Raw genomic sequence first — 9,441 nt, 5'->3', positions numbered from 1 at the left:
ATTTCCATTTATAAGGTAGATAAGTTCTGGGGATCTAATGTGCAGCATGGTGACTATACTGTATTACATACTTGAAAGTTGCTACGAGAGTAAATCTTAAATGTTCTCACCAAAAAAAAAAAGAGGTGATGGAAGTGTTAACTAACCTTAGTATAGTAATCATTATATAATATATACATGTATCGAATGATCACTTGGTAAATCTTAAACTTACACAATGTTATATGTCAATTACATCTCAATAAATCTGGAAAAAATAATATTAATTTTTTTTAAAAAAGCATATTTTCCTGCCAGTCCTGAGGAACTTACAGTAGGAGCAAGAACAAACTTCTAAGTCTCTATAATTATTTGTTATCATGGTCTAACCAAGCCTATCCTGACTGATATATAGACCAAATTCTCTTAGCTATTATAAACACTTATAATAACAATGTAACAGAGTATTCTCGAGTAATGAATTATTGATACTATAGGTTTGGCTCTATGAAACATTTCTATGCTTGATTGTAAATTTTTCTGAAGCTTGAAAGATGTTCGCCCATTGAAGAAGTAATCATCTCAAAAAAATTGTGTTAGTTACCTCTTGCAGTAATTTTTTAATATGTCTTCTCAGTTTACTGACATTTCTTAAACCAAGAGAATAAAAAGAAAGTAAAATCTGGAATAGGGCAATTTTTCCCATGAACCTGAATGCCACATTGTTGTGGGCTCCAAGATTAAAGGTTTGGAAATGGAGACCATGAAACTCGTTTTGAGTTATATCGTTATCTAATTTTTTAATCATATCAGTTAGGGTCTGCTATACCTGATATAAATGCATTCTGCTTCAACTTCTTTTCATGGCTTTCCTATCTCTTGGAGTAGTAACTTATGTTTTAGAATGATATTTCAGTTGCAGTTTGGTTGCTATAAGAAATGGTTGACTTTATGTCACAACTTCTGAGAACAGCCCTTCAATGCTTAGCAGGTGTTTATTATAAGAATTTTCTGATTTTCTAAGTTCACTAGTGATCCTCTATGGCTTACTTTGATTGAACATGTGATGCCTCCGCCTACCTGGACACCACTGCTGGATGGCTGGATTCTCTTTACATCCACTGACATAATTAATTTCATGTGTCCACTTGGCTGGGCCATGGGGTAGCCGATATTTGGCCAGACATTATGCTTGTTGTTTCTTTGAGGGTGTTTTCAATGAGATTAAAATTTAAATCAGTGGACTTTGAGTAAAGCAATGGTCCTCTATAATTTGGGTGCGATTCATTCAATCAGTCAAAAACCTGAATAGAACAAAAGATTGGCTTGCCCCACCCCCTGAATAAGAATTTCTCCAGCAGAATGTCTTTTGACTTCATCTGAGACATAAGCTCTTCCTAATTCTACTGCCTTTGGACTCAAAATGGAACATCAGTTGTCCTGGGTTACCATCTTCCTCCTGGTCCCCCCTATGAATTTTGGATTTGCCAGCCTCCATAATCAAGTGATTCAAGTCCTTATAATAAATCTTTTTCTCTTTATATTATATCCTAATTGTCCTAACTCACTGCAAAACCCTATCTAATATATCCATGTCATTCTCTAGTGTCCCTGGACCTTCGCGTTAGTTCCCATTTGTCTGAGTTTTGAAAGGAAACAGATTGGAAACCAATTTCTTCTTAATCTGCCTCCCATTTATTTTTTTTTTAATATTTAGGAAAAATGTATGACTTTAGTAAGAAAATTACAAAATGCACTTTGTGTTTAACTGTTATATTCCCTTCAGAGTACAATTTCAAGATTCTGTAAAGCAATAAATTTTTATTGTTTATTTTAGACAAGGCAACCCTTGGTTGACCTCACAGATTGCAAGGACCTTGTCAGCTTACAATCCCTTATTTTTTTATTTTTTACACCTAAGTGGTCTCCCATCTAAGTACTAACCAGGCCCGACCCTGCTTAGCTTCCGAGATCAGATGGGATTGGGCTTGTTCAGGGCAGCATGGCTTTATTGTGTTCTTAATACAAGTTGCTGAGGTTGCTGATATACGTCTTTGGAGAATTTGACGTGCAAATAAAAAAGGATTCTCTTTTCAGAATATTGCCTTCTTACAATGGCTTAGTGTGATAGGTAATTAGACTTAGAGAAAAAATTATAGGTCAAATACTGTTTTACACCATGTTGAGTAGACACATGAAATAGTAAAAGGAAACAGTTGACAATCTGTCCTCTACTTATCCATTAAAAGCAGCAGAGGGTAGAGTCTCATAGATTTAGAATGTATTTGCCCAGGTTAGAGCAAAAAAAATCGGATAGTAAATAGCTTAGCGGCTTCTTTTTCGAAATGCCATCTCTCTTGCCAAGTGTCAGTCCTCTTTAACAATTCATCTCACAATAGTGTGCACTCAGGAGAGACTATATTTATTTCATTCTGAGTCAGTTGCACTTACGTTGCAGGAAAGAGATGGAGAGCTAAATCCATTTCAGAGATTTTTATGTTATATGAATAAATATAGGGAAAAACTCATTTTGTGCAGTAATTTGAGGGTTTTTAACAATCTTTTCCTCAAAGCAAGAGCAGTGATGAGGTGTGGGAGACCAGGACAAGAGAATTTGGAATCATGAAAATCTAGCTGAACTGTTTCTCCATCACGCAGGTGTGTGATTTTGTTAAGATTCAATCTCCTTGCCCATAAAAGAAGGTAATCATAGTTTCTCCACGAGATTATTATTAGAAGTAAAGCTGATATATGTAAAATGCCTCAGAGTAGGTCCTGAAATGATATATGCTATTATTTTACACAGTTTTTAAATTTCAACCTTACCCTATGCAAGCTGCATCTCATTGCAATGAACTCATAGAAGATGTAAAGATGTGTTCTTTGGTTGGATTTTTATTCTAATGAAGTGTTTGCTAGAAATTGTATCATCTGCCTTCAGGTTTCTGGGTCAAAATGAAATGAAAAACCATAATTTCTGTTTCTCTGATGAGGGAATTAGAAAGTGGAAAAAGAAGTATTCTAGACCAAAATGATGGGGAGAGAGATATAGAGGGACTAAAGCAACAAACGTGGCAACAGACTGTCAGTCACTCTCGAGGGTGGTTGTACACACATCTTACCACAGAGATCTGGAATCCTCCTGTTTTCAGAGAAAACTGGGAAAGTTGCTTTTCTAGGAGGAGTCTGTCTGTTGTTTTACATAAAAGGAACAAAATGTGAAAGTTGTTCAAGAGGCAACAACAATGTCAAGAGAATAGTTTCTGAAGTTAGACCTCCCCGTGCTATGACTTCCTAGCTGTGTGGCTTGTGTGTGACTTTGTCCCTGAAGTGTGGATACTAATAGTGTCTACCACAGAGAGTTGTTGGGAGAATTAATGTGATACATGGAAAGTATTTAGGATGGCACCTCGTATGTACTAATATGTAGTACTAGTTATTTTGCTGATTGACCAAACACCGAAAAAGCAAAAACTCCTACTCTATCTGGAAAAAACAGGCTCTAAGGGGGAAAATTCAGAATCAAGACCAATCCTGAGGGTGTTGTAGGCACTGACTAAATTTCTTTGTAAGCTGATTTTCCCCTTCTCCAGCATTTTCCTGTAGGTGAAGTCAAAATAAACACTAAAGATACCTCAAATAAGTCATTAAAAGTCATGTAGAAATCTGTGAGGAGTACACAAAAAGGATTTCAGAGCCTCATTTTTGTCCCAGTTTGCTATTTGTCTTGTTTAGTTATTGGCTGTATTGGTCAGCTTTTGCTGCAATAATGCTATATAACAAACAATCCAAACTCTCATTGGTTAATAATGAGTAAAATGAATTTCTTACTCGTGAGTTTGTGAAGCAGCTACAATAACTATGTTCCAGGCTGTGTATCTGGTTCATTCTCTCATTCTGGGACATAAAACATCCCTCACAGGCTGATGCCCCTGTAGCTACCTGGGATAAGTTCTTCTCATGGCAGAGGGCAAGAGGAACACAGAGAAACCTAATGACATAAACGAAGTTAAAATCTTACTTGAACAGGAGGTATGTCATATCTGCTCACTTTCCATTGGCCAAAATCAATATCATAACCAGATCCAAAAACTTTGGAACAAAGAAATAAACACCTCCTATAAAAGAAGTGTGTGTGTGTGTGTGTGTGTGTGTCATTTGCCAAACAATAATGCAACCTATCACAATGCCAAACTGCCAAGGTCCCATCAAGTTTAAGACCCAGGCTAACTACTTCAATTCATCTCACATCTAGGGATGTGAGTCAAATGTCAAAGTACATCAACACCACCTGAGGAGCTTGTTAATATAAATGACTTGGCCCTCCCCAAGTGATTCTGATTTAATAAATTTGAAAATAGGACTCAGGATCTGTATTGGCACTAATCTCACCAATAATCCTATCAAACACCAAAGTTTGAGAATCACTGGAAAAGTTATACCTAGAGATCAGAGCAAGTCACTACTGTGAGCAGTTGCCTCCCCCTAATGTCCTGCCTCCCCAGTGGAGAAGGGAGGCTAACACGATAACATTCCTGCCTGCAGGAAAAAGAACAGATTGGGGTTTCTGATGGATTACCAGCTGCAGCTCTTCTCTTTGTGTTTCCATGCCCTTGCCACATGACTTTGCAGTTCCTCCTACAAAATTTTCCCACCTCGTCGATGCTGGACTTAGTTGTGTGACCCACTTTAGTCAACAATAAATGGGTGGAGGTAACAGTGTGGCCAGCTCCAAGTTTAAGCCATGTTCTTGCCTGCCCACCCGAATTTCACCTTGAGAAGAGTGTCCCCCAGTAGCTGCTGCCTGCCTCAGAATTAATACTCATTGAGAGATGTAAGCACAAGCAAGAAATCAAACCTAGCTGGAACCAACATGAAACAGAGCTGCCTAACCAAGATCAACTAGATTAACCAACTTCTACCTGAAAATGATATGTGTGCAAGAAAAAATGATTGCAATTTTGATCCAATAATTACTGGGGTGGTTTGTTACTCAGAAACTGCTAATTCACACAAGGTTTAAGAGTCACATTTCTAAGACACTCTGATTCTCTCTTCCCGATTCCAGTATTGTTTGGGTAGCAGCAATGGAAACTCACACTTCCTACAATGACATGCAGCTCAGATTTTAAGCAAAATATTTTTTAATTTTTCTGAAACATTAAAGATATATACCACTAGGAAATGTTCTCATCTGAATTCATACTATGTCGTTTATTTGTCTATACCTGAGGAAGAAAGCAGATAAATGTAGATGAGTGAAATAAAAGAAAAGAGGAATATTTAGGTCAGTACCACTTTTTTTTTTTTTCAAAATAGAAACAGATTTTTGTACAGAATCCAGCAATTCTGGTGGAAATACTCTGCAATGGAAGCATGTTTTCCATTAACTTAAATACTGTGTTAACCTCAATCAAAAATACACTTTCTTAAACTGAATACAGAATTTATAGTCTTGAGAAATAGAGCCTGCTGTCTAAATGTGCAAAGGGTCTGATGCAAACGACTCTGCCCCATGTGATTAAAAAGAATTCTTACTTTTATTTTGTTAAAACGAAATAAAACCTAAAGCAGCATTTATTCTCCCACCAACCAAGCATATTATCATCTTTTAAACCTCCTGAGTGTATTTTCCTTTCTCACTGCTGTCTACTGTCTTGAGGTCTTAAGAATAAGATTTCTCTCGATTCCATAAAACTTACTCATGAAAATTTCTCAAATGTAGACAGCCTCTATCATCGTAAGACTCCTGGAGGCTGACACTGCATGGCAGTGATCTTTCTACTAAGCTAGTGAGTCCAGGAAATGTCATGCGAGATCTGTGCTGTTAGTGACATGACAGGTTGTGGTTTGTGTCTGAGCTGCATGCTGGGCTTTTAGGCGAGTTAGAAGCACCTCGCTGTGGACGAGAGAGCTGCATTGTGTAGAGCAAGAATGTGCCTTCACGGGGGGACTCAGGCCTCAGAGCCTACAGCCACTACGGGTCTTTCCAGCAATTCACATATTTCTCCTGTGCTTCATCTTTGTCCTTTGAGGGGCCCTACGAAATGTGGGAACCATTAATGACATCTTGGGAAGAAAAGAAAAGAAAACAAGCAGTGGAGGGAGGGAACTAGAAGTCTGGAGAAAGGTAGAGTAAAGGTCCAGATAGATCTTCTGTGAAAACTCGTGGCAAAAAAATGCACCCTCATTATGAAAGGAAGGTTTCAGGTTAATGCTACCAGCCTTCCTCCCTTTTCAGGCAAACTCTTTCTCTGGTTACTAAAAAAGGAAAAGTCCCCTATAGATATCCAGGACTGGAGGTAAAGAAAGACCATCTCTATCTTCATTCTGTATAAGATCAACAATTTATGGGATTAGATGAAGTTATTTCCCAGCCTAGAAGGTTGTGATGATGAATACAAGCTAGATGACTGGCAGTCAGTGTGGAAGGCAGATTGCTTACTGTTCATTACTTCCTCAGAAGACTCAGAATGTTTACCGCTATTTCCCCAGAGGCTGAGTCTGGTACAGCAATGCCGAGGGTCTCATCATTTCATAAATCTCATTTATGACCTTAGTCCCTGGACACTTGGCTTTTTTACATTCACGTCCACAAAGGTAAACATAATTCTCCAAATCATTTCGACTCTTTGGAAATGTTGGTTTTAATGTCACATGTACATTCTGCCATAGTACCTACCAATACATATAATTTAATTTTGCAAAATCTTTAAGCCAACATACAGTCTCTTCTATCATTTCACTGTCAAGCAAAAAATTGCTCAGGTGATTTAGTCCTTCTACAGTGGACTATCACGATCCTAGGTCCGTCGATCCCATGAATAGTTGTATACGTTTTTTAAAGTGCACATTGTTTTTCAAACAGCAGAGCATAAACAATAGAGAGTAGTCCCGCTTGCAAAGTCAACTCCCAAGAGAGAGGCATAAGCTCAAATTGTTACCATTCTCATTCTTGTTACGCTCTAAATGTTTCTCTAGCTCCCTTTCACTTGGTAAAACAATCTTTAAGTCATTTGGAACTTCTTTTTGTTGAGTCTTGCCTTCCACAAAAATCTCTCCCTCTAGCTCTCTTCTTCCCTCTGCCTCACTCACATCAGCTGCCCCACACACCAATCTATGAGGGATGTGGCATATATGTCACTGGGGTACTAAATTTCCACTGGAAATTTAAGAAGATGGAGAAAACAAGAAGACTGCGTGTGTTTATGAGAATTTTGTTAAGTCATCTGCAGCCGAGCGAACTCTCTAGGTGAGTCCTAGCATTGAACATATGTATTTGTTCAGTGACACTCCCAAGGGGTGTGCAAGACTCTTACTTGGTAAAGGAAGACATCTAAGTTTGGGGCCAGAGCTGAATCCCCTAACAACAGAGGTGAGAGTGGGCTCTGCCACGATATAGCCTTCCTTCTCTGCTATTCCCCACGTGGTTCCCAGCCCCTCCTCTAAAATAAATATATGGCAAATATTTTTAAAAGGGTGATGTAAAGTGGAGTCACATGAATTGACTGTCCAGGGCACCCGTATCTCTCAAGGCACTCAAATGTCCTGCCTTTTCTCTCTCCTTGTCTCCTGCTCTCTCTTCTCATTTCTCCGTTTGTTTTAATTTAAAAAAAAAAAATTAAAAACCCAAAACTTTCCTCACAGATGTGAGCTAAATCCCAACCATTCCCTTAATCTTACATTTCCTGATTCAACTGAGCAAACAAAACTACTTCCTTTATAACTAGTTGACCCTGGCTTTCTAATTCCTTCTTCCACATGATAAAAAATATTTTTTAAAATATTGTCTAGGTGTTTCAGTCGCATTCTTCAAAACTATTTTCTCCAATCAGAAATTTGTTGGACACTGTTTCTCTTGCATTATTGGAAATGGGTTTATATCCACCTGTTCACTCCAAAAATAAACTTAAGATGCATGGGCACCCTCAGCAGCAGTCCTGTCTCATTTAGCTCAGATGCAAACCAATTGTATGACTTGAAAACACTAGATAAGTGAAAAAAAGTATGAAAATACTAACATGTCCCTTGCATTATCATCGCTAATGTCTTTCAAGACTTGAAAACATTCATTAGACTCAACCACTTAGATAACTTGAATCACAGCCCTAGTCAGGGACCTCAGATGTGCAGGACCCTAACTCATTCAGTGACTAGGAGAACAATAATTGCCTCAGTGAGGCCATCTGATCCCTCTGGAGATAAATGAGAGGCTTGCTCCATAGCCTAGCCTCTTCTTCATCCATGTGCATTTTTTTAGTTCTTTTTCATCTCTATTCTAGCACATAAGAATTCTTTGTTAGAACTCAGTAACTGAATGATTCATTAATGACACAGGGCCTAGGAGCTAGAATGCACTGATAAATTATAGGAAGCTTAGACTCTGTGTGTGATTTTTGTTCAAATACCAAGTGCTTTAAAACAACTGGCTTGTTCCTCTGTGTCTATCACACATGTAAGAAGGTGGACAGGTAGAGTTACTCCAGTTTTATAGACATGGTTCATGAAAGTTAAATAGTAACCTTTTACTGCTACAAACAATGTATTTCTTTAAACGTGAAGTTCCAAATGAAAAATGCATCAATCTCAAAATGTTAAATCCCAAAAGATAGGTCCCAACTGGTAGAAGCACCAATTATGTCAGGCAGACCACAGTCTGATTCAACCCACCCCAGGGCCCTTCTTTTGGAAAACTATTTATTTAACTGTTTTTAAGTGCATTGAATATCCACAGTGACTGCCAACAGGACTGTGAGTGGTGGGGACAGGGTATCCATCACTGACATGGACCTAAGGCAAGTTGAACACAAATATTATAAGATAGAGACAGACATGATACATCTCAACCTCCCTCTGGACATGATTTTAAGACTATAAAGATTGATGATGTATTTTAAAGGAGATTGGTGTACTTTTCTCCTCCTAATCTTGGGATCAGTTTGGGGTTTATCTACAGCTTGCGTTCCAACTGGTAGAGCTGATTTTCAGGGATGGATAACCTAGCTGGGAGCTGGGAAAGGTTCCATCCGGTCCATTCTTAAAGACTGAGAACAGAAAGTTGAGAACTCAGCTCTTGTGGTATTGGAGCATGTGTTTTTAACTTGGAGGAGAAAGAGAGTTTTCCTCACCTGCAGAGAAGAGACTAAAAACAATCCAGAATGTTACATCTCTGTTAGCTCTTCCCAGCAGGGCCTGGAGCTGCTGCTGGAAGTTTCTCATTTGCAAGTCTGAAGTTCACTCCGTTCTGAAGCCAGCTCCTCCTGCAGGGCCATCTGCGCACTACACTGCCTCCTGGAACTCACTCCAACACGAACAGAATGTTATAAGGCACCTCTCACGCTGAACTCCAATTCCAGTGTGTGAATCTTCAGAGTCTGGGCCAAAGCTGCAGCAATAGATGAAGGGGAGAAACCAAGAAGTTAGAATCTGAAACAAACTGGCCTGATGTATTAGTTTGCTAGG

At 38.6% G+C, this 9,441-nt stretch overlaps 1 long non-coding RNA gene across 1 annotated transcript in view; it reads right to left on the bottom strand.

Moving 5' to 3' along the window:
- LOC105290804 overlaps positions 1–9,441 on the bottom strand; it is a 66,076-nt gene that overhangs the window by 40,455 nt on the left and 16,180 nt on the right. The gene's annotated exons all lie outside the window — the stretch shown is intronic.

Source organism: Pteropus vampyrus, unplaced genomic scaffold (genome assembly GCF_000151845.1).
Source record: "Pteropus vampyrus isolate Shadow unplaced genomic scaffold, Pvam_2.0 Scaffold38, whole genome shotgun sequence".
Taxonomy (NCBI): Eukaryota; Metazoa; Chordata; class Mammalia; order Chiroptera; family Pteropodidae; genus Pteropus; species Pteropus vampyrus.
The sequence above is the reverse complement of the archived record's forward strand: the minus strand, read 5'-3'. Positions and strand labels throughout refer to the sequence as shown.